We start from the raw sequence: 13,540 nt of genomic DNA, 5'->3' as shown, positions 1-13,540 counted from the left end.
TAGATAACAACCTTTTTTGATTGGAATCTCTTGGGCAAAGATTTCAAAATCTTTTGAATGATCGTTGTTTCACTAATAGGTTTCCCCAATCCCAAAGCTTCATTCGTCAACATTTTAACTTTCTCATAGAAGGCTGAGAAGGTTTCAAACTCAAGCATTCTTAAATCCTCAAACTTTGAAAGGGTTATTTGGAGCTTTAAATCCTTCACTTGTTTGTCACCTTCATGAAGGATTCAGAGTTTATCCCAAACTTGCTTCGTAGTTGTGCAGTAGCGGACATGAGCAAACCGAGTTAGTAATATGGTAGATACAATGACACTGCTTGCCTTCATGTTAGCCATTGCAGACGTCACTTCACTAGGAGTCCACTCACTTTTAGGCTTGATCATCGATTCCCTATCAATAGCTCTAGAGAGAGCCTTTCACTCAAAAGTAAGATAATCAACTGCAATAAAGTCTTGTGCTTCTAGGAATATTTGAAACTTTCACTCCAAGACGCATAGTTCACACCATCAAAGAATGGAGGAGAGTTACACCATCTAGCAACACGATCACAATCCATAATGAGAATTCACCCAATACCAGCAAAATCTTGAAGATTACTCTATGTATATCTAGAGCAAGGTTATGATACCAATTAAAATTGGTACCAAACAGATTACCCTATAATAAAAACTTTGAAACCAACTGTACTGACTAGACACACTTACTAGTCAACTAGGTACAGGTTGCTAGGTACCCACAAGTACATAAACCCAATAAACTTATGAAGCTAAAACAAGACAATGTGATCTTCTATTATGTTTTAGCCTTAGTTCTTGAGTTATGTTTACTTAGTTAACAAAGTGTCAATACTAGCAAACCCTACAAAGTTGATCTCTAACATTGATTATATGGTCATAAACAATGCTATGTAAAGTATTGAACATAATGAAGTTTTTGGCCGGAAAAACCCACATATGGGTTAAAAAACCGAGGACTCTCCATTGAGTCCAATCCACTAGTATAAACAAGGTTCATACAAAGACCACACAAACTCAATTCTTAGATCCCTATCTACGAAGTAGCTTTACCTTTATGCAACCTTGCCTTACATGAAATGAACTCCTTTAGTTTTCATGAAGTGGCAACTCCTCCTGCGCTCTTCATCTTGTGGCACTGAGATCAACACGATCAATGATATGATGTTATGATATGTTAATGAACTGAGGATTCAAACAACTAGTCAGGTTCTCCAGTTAAACAGTTGAAGAAGAACCTAACATGAATCTAAAAGATTGGTCTATAAGGATATGAAACTCAAGGTTTAGACCAAGAACTTAATACAAAACCATGATACAATGCAAACCTAATATGCAGTGATTAGGTATTTGTGCATGAGATGGTTTTCTGGTTAGGGTTTCGGTTTTGAAGCTTAAGAGGTAGCTCTAGGCTAAATGCACTATTTTTCTTGAGATGTGAATAATCTAGCCAACAACAAATGAAACCTTGAAACCTTTTTTAACGGAAGGGTTGGATATTTCAGACTAAAGGAACAAGGAGACACGTGTCACAAGCCGAAAAGACTTTTTAGATCAAGGGTAAGAAATCCACGCATGAGAAAATGTATCAGTTGGCCCATATGGGTTGTCTTAATTTGAGTGCCTAGACAGCTAGACAGCAAAAGTAATTTCTGACTATACAACTACACTATACAAAGGGAATCTGGAAAACATATGCTTGGTATGCATATGCAAATTTATGAATTAAACCTTTTGTAGTGAAGATGACTGGTGTAACAACCAGTCCTTAATTTTACGATTTTATTTATTTTAAAGGGGAAATTTTTTAAATGTCATATGAACTTGTACCCATTTGCAATTTGTCATAAATCAGAATTTTAAGCAATTTGTCAAACCAACTTTTTGAAATCATTAATTTGTCATCTCTCCCTCACTCCATTAAGTTTTCCATCCAAAATAAATCATGTGCCTCACACATGACTTGTGTTTAGAGTTATTTCGGTCATTCTAATACCATACTTCCCTTTTATTAAGTTGTATTCGACAAAAAACTCTAGGGTTTCTAAAGGAACAAAAAGGGCTACTGATATGAGTACATATACTTAAAGTTTTTCGTCAAAAAAAAGGGAGTGACGACTATCAAGTGTTTTAAATTAAGGATGGCTCAAGAATATAGAGTCGATGAGGACCTACTAATTTATGATAAATATAGATGAGGTTCTTTATGTTTGGCTTTGTTTGTGACTTCAGAGATTTTGATTCTATGTTTTTTTTAGCTTTACTATTTGATGGAATGGCTTTTACTATGAATTCAAATGTTTTTTTTTATTTGGTTCTTTGTTTGATTCAAAAGATTTTGAATATAATCAGGCAATGGAACAATACTTTTGATATGATAGCAATGAAATGATCATGCAATGCACTATCTTCTGGTTGCTTAAAATATGTAATGATCCATAAGCATTTTAGCATGTCACGAAGACATTATTTCATATGGGCTCTATAAATGAAAAACATGTTGACATTTTGTGCCATAAATGGAGTTGTAGATGCATATGCGCTAAGGAAGTAAAAAAATTGAAGTGTTTGTACTAAAGAAAAGTAAACTTGTGAGAAGATATTAAAATGACCTAAATAACCGTGAACACAAGTCATGTGCGAGGCATATGACCTATATTGGATGGAAAACTTAACGGAGTTAGGGAGAGATGACAAATGAATGATTTTGTAAAGTTGGTATGACAAATAACAACAACAACAACAACAATAGAGCCTTTTCCCACTAAGTGGGGTCGGCTATATGAATCCTAGAGCGCCATTGCGCTCGGTTTTGTATCGTGTCCTCTGTTAGATCTAAGTACTCTAAGTCTTTTCTTAGAGTCTTTTCTAAAGTTTTCCTAGGTCTTCCTTTACCCTTTCGGCCCTGGACCTCTGTCCTGTAGTTGCATTTTCTAACTGGAGCGTCAGTAGGCCTTCTTTGCACATGTCCAAACCACCGTAACCGATTTTCTCTCATCTTTCCTTCAATTTCAGCTACTCTTACTTTACCTCAGATATCCTCATTCCTAATTTTATCCTTTTTCATGTTTCCACACATCCAACGAAACATCCTCATCTCCGCTACACCTATTTTATGTACGTGTTAATGCTTTATTGCCCAACATTCTATGCCATACAACATCGACAACCTTATTGCAGTCCTATAAAAATTTTCCTTAAGCTTCAGTGGCATATGGCGGTCACACAACATACCGGATGCACTTTTTCACTTCATCTATCCAGCTTGTATTTTATGGTTAAGGTCTCTATCTAATTCTCCGTTCTTTTGCAAGATAGATCCTAGGCAGCGAAAACGGTCGCTCTTTGGTAATTTCTGATCTCCGATCCTCACACCAAACTCATTTAGGCCTCCATTTGCACTGAACTTTCACTCCATATAGTTTGTCTTTGATTGGCTTAGGCGAAGACCTTTAGATTCTAACACTTCTTTCCAAAGGTTAAGCTTCACATTTACCCCTTCCTGAGTTTCATCTATCAACACTATATCGTTTGCGAAAAGCATACACCAAGGAATATCATCTTGAATATGTCCTGTTAACTTATCCATTACCAATGCAAAAAGGTAAGGACTTAAGGATAAGCCTTGATGTAACCCTACAGTTATGGGGAAGCTTTTGGTTTGTCCTTCATGAGTTCTTACGGCAGTCTTTGCTCCATCATACGTATCCTTTATAGCTTGGATATATGTTACTTGTACTCATTTCTTCTCTAAAATCCTCCGAAGAATGTCTCTTGGGACCATATCATACGCTTTTTCCAAATCTATAAAGACATGTGTAAATCATTTTTACTATCTCTATATCTTTCCATTAATCTTTGTAAGAGATAGATTGCCTCCATGTTTGAGAGCTCTGGCATGAACTCGAATTGGTTGTCCAAAACCCATGTCTCTTGCCTCAAATCTATGCTCAATGACTCTCGCCCAGAGCTTCATTGTATGACTCATTAGCTTAATACCCCTATAGTTCATGCAATTTTGTACATCGCCTTTATTCTTGTAGATAGGCACCAAAGTGCTATTTCGCCACTCATTTGGCATCTTCTTCGTTTTCAAAATCCTATTGAAAAGGTCTATGAGCCATGCTATACCCGTCTTTCCCAAGACTTTCCACACTTCGATTGGTATATCATCTAGGCCCACTGCTTTTCTATGCTTCATCTTTTTCAAAGCTACAACCACTTCTTCCTTCCTGATTCGGCGATAAAAGAAGTAGATTCTACACTCTTCTGAGTTACTCAACTCCCCCAAAGAAGTACTCATTTCATGTCCTTCATTGAAAAGATTATGAAAATAACCTCTCCATTTGTCTTTGACTGCATTCTTTGTAGCAAAAACCTTTCCATCCTCATCCTTGATGCATCTTACTTGGTTTAGGTCCCTTGCCTTCTTTTCCCTTGCTCTAGCTAGTTTATAAATATCTAACTCTCCTTCTTTGGTATCTAATCGCCTATACATATCGTCATAAGCCGCTAGCTTAGCTTTTCTCATAGCTTTCTTCGCCTCCTGCTTCGCTATTCTATACCTTTCATCATTTTCATCGGTCCTATCCTTGTATAAGGCTTTACAACATTCCTTCTTTGCCTTCACCTTTGTTCGTACCTCCTCATTCCACCACCAAGATTCCTTTTGGTATGGAGCAAAGCCCTTGGACTATCCTAATACCTATTTTGCTACTTTTCGGATACAACTAGCCATGGAATTCCACCTCTGGCTAGCTTCCCCCTCTCTATCCCACACGCATTGGGTGATTACTTTCTCTTTGAAAATGGCTTGATTTTCTCCTTTGAGATTCCACCATCTAGTCCTTGGGCACTTCTAGATCTTGTTCTTTTTTCTCTCTCTTTTGATATGTACATCCATCACCAACAAGCGATGTTGATTAGCCAAGCTCTCTCTTGGTATAACTTTGCAATCCTTACAAGTTATACGATCCCTTTTCCTCATTAGAAGAAAATCTATTTTGTGTTTTTGATAACCCACTCTTGTAGGTGATCACATGTTCTTCTCTCTTTTTAAAGAAGGTGTTGGCTAAGAAGAGATCATATGCCATTGCAAAATCCAAGATGTCTTCCCCATCCTTGTTTCTCTCCCCAAAACCATGGCCACCATGAAAACCTTCATAGTTGCCTGTCTCATTGCCCACGTGTTCATTTAAATCTCATCCTATAAATACCTTCTTCGTCTAAGCAATTCCTTGCACCAAGTCTCCAAGATCTTCCCAAAATTTCTCCTTCAAACTCGTATCCAACCCTACTTGAGATGCATACGCACTAATCACATTGATGAGTTCTTGTCCTATTACAATCTTGATTGCCATAATTCTATCTCGTACCCTCTTGACATTTACAACATCTTGTGTTAAGGTCTTGTCCACGATGATGGCAACACGGTTTCTCGTTTTATTTGTGCCCGAATACCAAAGTTTAAAACCTGAGTTTTCTAGATCCTTTGTCTTAAGACCAACTCACTTAGTTTCTAGTAGGCACGTAATACTTATCCTTCTCCTCACCGTAACTTCCATTACTTACATAGATTTTCCAATTAAGGTTCCTATGTTCCACGTTCCTATACGCATTCTACTCTCTTGAACTCTACCCTTCTGTCCTAGTTTTTTCACACTCCCCTGTCTAATAGGATCAAAGTACTTCTTTTGTGTGTCCTGTGTAAAGTTGATAGGAGCATATGCTTCAAAACAACTTTGAGTGGAGTCGTTCAAAAAGAAGTTTCTATGACCCTCTTGCTCATTTAACACCGCATCCGGGTGCCGATGGAGACACAACGACCCTTGCTCACTTATCACTGTGCTTGGGCAACACAGCGCGCCACTTACGGGTGATGCCCTAACTTTAGCGTAATTTTGTTCTGGATTCATTTTTATAAGGATTCAACGTAACCTAGGAGTGCTGGTTGTTAACTACCTAACGCCCTCTCTCTCCTCCTTTATCCAAGCTTAGGACTGGCAATGTAAGATAAACTTACACAGGTGGAGTTAAAGTTGGTATGAAAAATTGCTTAAAATTTTAGTTTATATGACAAATTGAAAAATATGAACAAGTTCATGTGACATTTCAAATATTTTCCCAATTTTAAAAGAGTGAATTGACGAAAATACCCTTAAAGGTGAAAATGTGGACTTTCGTTGACCATCGTATAGCAAGACGTATGACCCATTCTTTTAGTGTATCCTTGTAGTACTCAACGGTACGAACGCGTGGGTGCAAGCAAAACGAATTCTAAGCTACAATGAGATTTTACGAAACACCCAACATCGAGGGTAATTTGGTACTTTCACATGGTGCGGAAGATATTTTTCTGTTTTTCTACGTTTGGTTTTGTTTGGTTAGCCAATGGGGCCCACACCCACTCTTCTCCCTTACCCCCGTGTCTCCCTCTCTTTTTCCCTTTTTTTAAACCCTCTCACATTACTCTCTAACGAACCCTTATCTCATTATCTCCCTCAACTTTGTGCACACTGGATAGAAGGTACAGCAGCACCGGCCCATCATCACCATCACCTACTCTGGCAAAACACCACCCCTTCCCTCTTTTCCTTTTGGCTTTTAAACCCTATCAATCTCACTTTCTCCCTCTTGTGCCCTCTGCACAGAAACTGATATGGCGATCTTCTGCCATGGCCGAATCCGACAAGTCTGACACACCATCAGACCACCATCCTCTTACCCCTACAAACTAATTCAAGCCTTGGGTTACAAAAACTATGTGCAGAAGCTCACACGGAGCTCTATTTGAACTTGATGTTTTTTTGATGAAGTCCTTGGTGATATCGACCAAGGTAAGGCTCAAAATTCACCAAATTCCCTTTTAGTGATAATCTGAAACTATTTATAACCTTTGTACTTGTTTTGGGGGAAGGTTATTACAGATAAGGCGAATGGGGAAAACTTCCTTAGATTTTTGGAGCAAGGAAATGTGGTCTTTAGACCACTTTCAGACCTCTTTTTCAATCTTCTATTGAGCCTCTCTTTTGGTATAAATTATTCCTTACACTTCTAACTACATTTTTGGTTTTTGAACCATTAGATTTGGTTGAGAAATGAGCTCGGGAATATGGCTTTGCAACCTGCAAAACCAACGCCTTCGTGAGGAAGGCGAGTACTCGTGTGCGTGTGAGAGCACATGTGAGCTTCCTGTCCTCATCGCGTGCAGTGCGTGGCGGCGAGTGGAGGAACCTGAGGTTTTTCCTTAGGTTTCTCAATATGTCGAACCCGAATCCGCCGTCAGTTTTCTGAAATTTGACAGTTTTAAAATAATTTATTTGTTAGCCGTACTTTGTACAAAAACGTGATATACATTAGTATGTTATATATTTACGTAAATGATTTTGTTTCTAGGTGAAAGGCATCATAAGGAGCTTCGATGCCCACGAGGCGGGTTCAACTCGACGACATGATTTATGAGTGGGTCTTTATTTTTAAATATTATGTATTTGTGTAGTTTCCATTTATATATTTGATAAAGAATTTTCTACATTATGCCTGGATTAGATTAAAGTTTATAAGAATTAGCGTATTGACGAAATTTATGAAATCTTCATAAATTTTATGGGATGCACGATTATGCATATTTCGACGTGATGCCATAATAATATTTATGGTTACATATATTATTATTTTATTGTTGTGAATTATGAAATTTTCGTAATATGACCATATTTATATTACTGTTCATTATGCATGTTACACTGGTGTTTGTAATCGCCTGGGCTAGGGCAAGGCTTATGTGTATGTTCACATTGCACCGTATGCTCTCTTTGGATCCATTGTAGGTTCCAGGCATGTCCTAGATTGTTATAGGCAATTAAGACTCATATGTGATGCGCACATCGCTAATCTTCATGTGATTGTAGTACTAGAGTGTAAACCATTATTACACCCAGTCATGTTTATGTCAAAATATCTCTGCATGAACTCGTGTGTTAGCATATGTCGATCAACACCCAATATTTTATGTCCATTTGTGCGAGATGTCATGATTATCGGTTGTTACACGTTTTATAGGTGGAACATTGTGATTTACTGTATTTCTAAAATACTACTAATTATGGTAATTGTTTTCATACTATATGTAGTATATAAATTTGGAAACTATACTTGTTTTATGGAGAGGGGTTATACGTTTTCGAAAATGTTTTACAAAACTTTATTTTCAGGCCTACTCACCCTTGTTTTTCGCCCCTCCAGGTTTAGTATCAGAGCTTCTGTGTTGATGAGGACTTTTTGGTAAAACGTTGTTATAGGAATACTCCCGATGGTATAATTCTCATTCTACTTTACTGTACTTTACTTATGCTTTGACATCACGTGTGAAATAAGTTCATTCCTGCTCACCAACGTACTCTTACATTTAGGCACTTTTAGGTTTAAATTTACTCACATATTCCACTCCACTACTTTTATGGTTTCGTTACCTTCCACTCCACTTCTTTTTGGGTTCGTTTTCTTCATATGTGACGAAGGGCCTCCTTCATAATTCATATTGATTCTTGTTGTAGTTTCTGACTTATTTGTTCTATGCTTAAGGAAAATTACAGGGAGTACACTTTATGGTTGTCAATACATGTATAAAATAAAGTCGAATAATCTTATAGTTGGGATGGCACTTGTTTAATTACTGCATAAAAAAGAAAAACAATTCATCACAGATAATCTTCCATTGAATTCTAAATTAAGATGAATTTTAAATCAAGCAAATTTTGAACCAGAAGACCTTTGTTTTGCTGTTCTCCCAAAAAAATTCAACAATTTTATTTCAACCTCTGTTAACGAAAAAAAAATCTATCAAAAATTTATTTAATGGGAAGACCACGATTTGAATTTGTAAATGAAAAAAATAATCCAAGATATGTATTCTGTAAATGGAAATTTATCAAGCACCCACGGTATGATAAACCAATAGTGAAATTTTATAAACATTGTCATTCATCGGAAGGAAGAAAATGTGAGGAAGAGAGATTTAAAATTCTACTAAAAATTATTCAAACTGATTCTACTATAAAGTGTACAAAACTGATTTTACTATATTTGAAACTAATTTTGCAAAAATTGTCGAGGAGGGATTGGACTGATGGGATGTATGTAGTTTTATTGAAAGTACAAACTGAATCTACTAAGAGCTCGTTTGGATATACTTTTAAAATGATTGAAAGCGTTTTTAGAGGAAATGTTTTTGAATTCCAAAAGCACTTGAAGTGTTTTTTTGCAAGAAGCACCAGTTATGTGCTTTTCTAGGAAGCACTTTAAGTGATTTTCCAGGATTTACTTGCATTTTAACTAAGGATTGGTTCCTAAAACATTTTCACCAAAAACGCTTTCAATCATTTTAAAAGTACATCCAAACGAGCCCTAAAACTACACAAATAAATTCTACTAAAAAGTATACAAAAATGACTCTACATATATTTAAAACTGATTATGCAAAAATTGTCGCAAAGGGGTGGAAAGAATGATGACATGTGTTTGTACCATACTTGACCAATCTCGAAACTACTGAGTACCGGTCAACGTTATACCGTCAAGGACCCAGAAGAGTTTCCCTCCAACCAAGAGGCCAATCACAGTGCGACACGTGTCGACATCAGAAGCCAATCATAGCGCAACACGTGTCAACATCAGAAGCCAATCACGACACGTGTCAATGTCAGAATAAAACTAGAAACTCTCTTCTATAAATAGAGATCATTATCTCACAATATTTCCTAATGTCATTTGTACTAAATCATTCACTAGTACTCACTAAAGGAGAGCTTGAACCTATGTACTTGTGTAAACCCTTCACAATTAATGAGAACTCCTCTACTCTGTGGACATAGCCAATCTGGGTGAACCACGTACATCTTGTGTTTGCTTCCCTGTCTCTATCTATTTACATACTTATCCACACTAGTGACAGGAAAAATCTAGCGAAGGTCACAAACTTAACATTTTCTGTTGTACCAAAGTCCTCACTAATTTTGTGCATCATCATTTGGCGCCGTCTATGGGAACGACACTTATTCCCACTCTCTTCAGCTTTGTCAAGGTGGTTTCCACCATTCGTACACTCTCTTTTGACTAGGCATCTGATGTGAAAAATAAGTTAACACACAAAATTAAACCCTCTTTTTATCAAATGTAGTAAAGTATGTAAGTAGGGATCGTTCTAGGCCGGGGATTAGGAGGGATTGCTAAACACTTGAAAACTGACTTAAAAACATAAAAACAAAATTTAAAACACTAAACTAGACTCAAAGAATGCAAAACTATACTTTAAAACACTAAAACAAACCAAAAGACTCAAAACAGCACCTAACACTCAAAACTGCCATAAAAACACAATCTGGGCAGTTTTGAACACTAAGGAAGAAATTGAACGAAAATATGTTATAACTTGACTCAATACACTTAGAAACACAAACTAAATTGATTTCTAGTTTTTGGGGTGTTTTGCTTCCTAGGGTGTGTATGGACGAATTTCTGTGATAAAATGATGAATATGGGGATTGTTCTTTGGCCAAGGGGTGTAAACATGTATTTATAGGCCCCAAAAACCTTAGAAAATCAGGTTAGGCTAGGGATGAAATGCATGGCAAGTTGGTGTGTGTGGTGTGCAATGGTCCAAGGGTGAAAATGAAGTGATGATGCAAAGTGTGAAGGGTAAAATGGAGTGGTGTTGTAGCTAGGGAGCATGAATGATTGTGTACATTGCATAGAGATGGAAAGGGAGGTGAAAATGTGTCAATAAATGGGTCAAAGGTGCAACAACATGTGTGACACATGCCATTGGATTCCAAATGTGAATGATGGAGCATCAATTGGTGCATGTAATGGATGTAAAGATTGTCTAAAATCTAATGGGTGAAGGGAACAAGAGGTATCAAGAAATTAAGTGAAATAATTAAATGAATTAAAGCATGAAATCAGAAATTATGTAGGGGACAAGAGTGATCAAGCATGGCATGGGAATCCAAAGGGAATTCTATGTGTTTTGCATGGCAAGGAGTGTGCAACTTGGAGTGACATTTTTGGGCTGAATTCTTTATCTTTTGGACACTAATTCTTCACATTCTTGGCCTCTTTAGTTCTCAAATTCGTCCATCCACTTTGGCCCATGCATTTGCTATCCATTCCAAGCCCGAAACATGCTCCAAAGGCCTCCAAAATGCATCTTCTTGCATACTTTGTACTTAGAGTCTTTCACTTTGCATGTGGGCTTCTTTGCATGTGTATGAGTTGTCATTGTTTATCCTTGCAATTACACACACACACTTGCACACACATATGCCCAAAACGTCCATCCTCATGCATGCAATCCATTTGAGCCCAATATTGATCCAACATGCACCAAAATGCACTTTTCTTGCCAAGGTTGTTATTAAGACCTATAAACAAATGAAAATGGCTTTAAACACTAAAATAACTAAAGAAACACAACGTAAACGCACAAGAACAAGCCAATTAAGTCGCATAAATATGCTCCTATCAGCATCTCTCTCCAACATAGGGAGTGAATGAAGCCACAACACACAGAATGACACCTCTCTTGCACCTGGTGCGACGCAACGAAATAAGTAAGGAAAGAGGGTTGCTCTTCAAGCTAAAATCGATGACCTAGAAGCTCAGAATAATAAGATAGCAATGAAGAATGAGGTCCTCGAAGAGCAGTATGAGATGGTCTTCGAGATGCTCCACGAGGCTAGGTATACTAAAACACATGAGCTCATCACCCATGTAGAATTCTATCATCAACTGGGTGTCCCTTAACGCGGAGGTGCCCTCGACATGGGTATTCCTGTTGAGGAGCGAGCTACTCATCGAAATGGTGACCAACATGAGACTTCTCTCAACCCAGTTGCTTCAACCAGAAGCAGGAGGAGTGGACGAAGGCACCTCCTTACAGAAAGAGTGGAAGGATCGAAAGCCGTCTTTCGCGACTGTCGAGACTTCCTAAAGCAACATCGAGACAATCCCATCCATCTAAGCTCGAAGATCAATGACCCAAGGGTCTTTGAAAGACTCGGTCCCCTCCCATGTCCTAGACCGGCTACCAATTTGGGGAAGGGGCAACAAGTCCTAGAGAAACACGAAGGTATAGGGGACTCAAAGATGTTCTAACAGACATACCTTGGAAGTCAGTACGGCGAGTCCAGGGAAAAATCACATGCTCTTGATCAAACCTTCCTACTTCCAAGAGGAGATGGAGATTTACGAAAGAAAGCTCCAGTGGTACATGACTCCACTCAGGACCCTCTTGTCATACAACTCTTTAAGGAAGTAAACAAGTTGAAGGCCGAACAACAAGCTGAGATACCTGATTGGAACCAACCTAGGCCTGGCCCTCTTACAAGGAGGATCATCGACACCTATCTCCAAGCAAAGACAAAGCAGAAGCTCGGTTTGCAACTCTATACTGGAAAGGAGGACCTGATTGAACACCTTAACCTCTTTGAGTCCATCATGGCATACCAGATGCACACTAACGAAGAACGATGTCTTCTCTTCCCCTCCACCCTCTCTGGCGGAGCTCTAAACTGGTATTGTCGTCTTCCACCTAAGACAATAGACTCATTTGAGGAATTGAGGAAACTGTTTATTTCTCAACACATTTTCCAGACTAATCCTTTGCACTCTGCGGATGACTTGTACACTATTTTCCAGAAGCCAGACGAGTCATTACGTATGTATGCTGGCTGCTTCAGCCATGAGTATTCCTGTTGTGCCGAGGTAGACGACAAAATTGCCCTCAAAGCCTTCACGGTAGGCCTACGTGATTATTTCTTCAAGTACATGATCAACGCCAACACTTGGAAGACTTACTCTGAGGTGATGGCACAAGCTTACAACCATGCTTCCGTTGAGGCAAGGATATATCAAGGGAAACCCTCTCACAGCCACCCCTTATCAGCAAGTAGGGAGTGGAAGCCAGATCTAACCAAATGAGAAGACCTCGACCTTCCAAACGGTAGCGGTGCCTCCTCATGCCTTACTTAATACTTCACCGAGTCAACAGACATATCAATCTCAGGGTAAAAGAAAAGATTTCCATCCTCACTAGTCTCATTTTAGTAAAAGGAGTAAATGACGCCATTGCGATAACCAAGGGTATCGCCACGATAATGCCTGCCCCCAGGCAGTCAACACAATGGGCCAAACACGTGTCAGGATAGGCTCTACCCCGAGGTATGTGACATACACGCATTTGAACGCCATATGCGTGGCCATTTACCCCATCATAGCACACCTGATATCGAAGCTAATACTGAGGCAGTCGGGTTACAAGCCCATGAAGAACACGGGCACATTTTGCTGTTACCACGAGCATAACGGCCATGACGGCGAGAAGCGTATCACCATTCGTGATCATATTGAAGATTTGGCACATGAAAAAACTCAATTCCTCCTTCACCCTCCGAGGGGTAACCGAAACCAACGCCAAGTGAATGTGATATATTCCATAAGTGGTGGCACACCCATACCTAAAT

Source organism: Malus domestica, chromosome 07, assembly GCF_042453785.1.
Source record: "Malus domestica chromosome 07, GDT2T_hap1".
In the NCBI taxonomy this organism is placed as follows: Eukaryota; Viridiplantae; Streptophyta; class Magnoliopsida; order Rosales; family Rosaceae; genus Malus; species Malus domestica.
Note: the sequence above shows the minus strand (reverse complement) of the source record.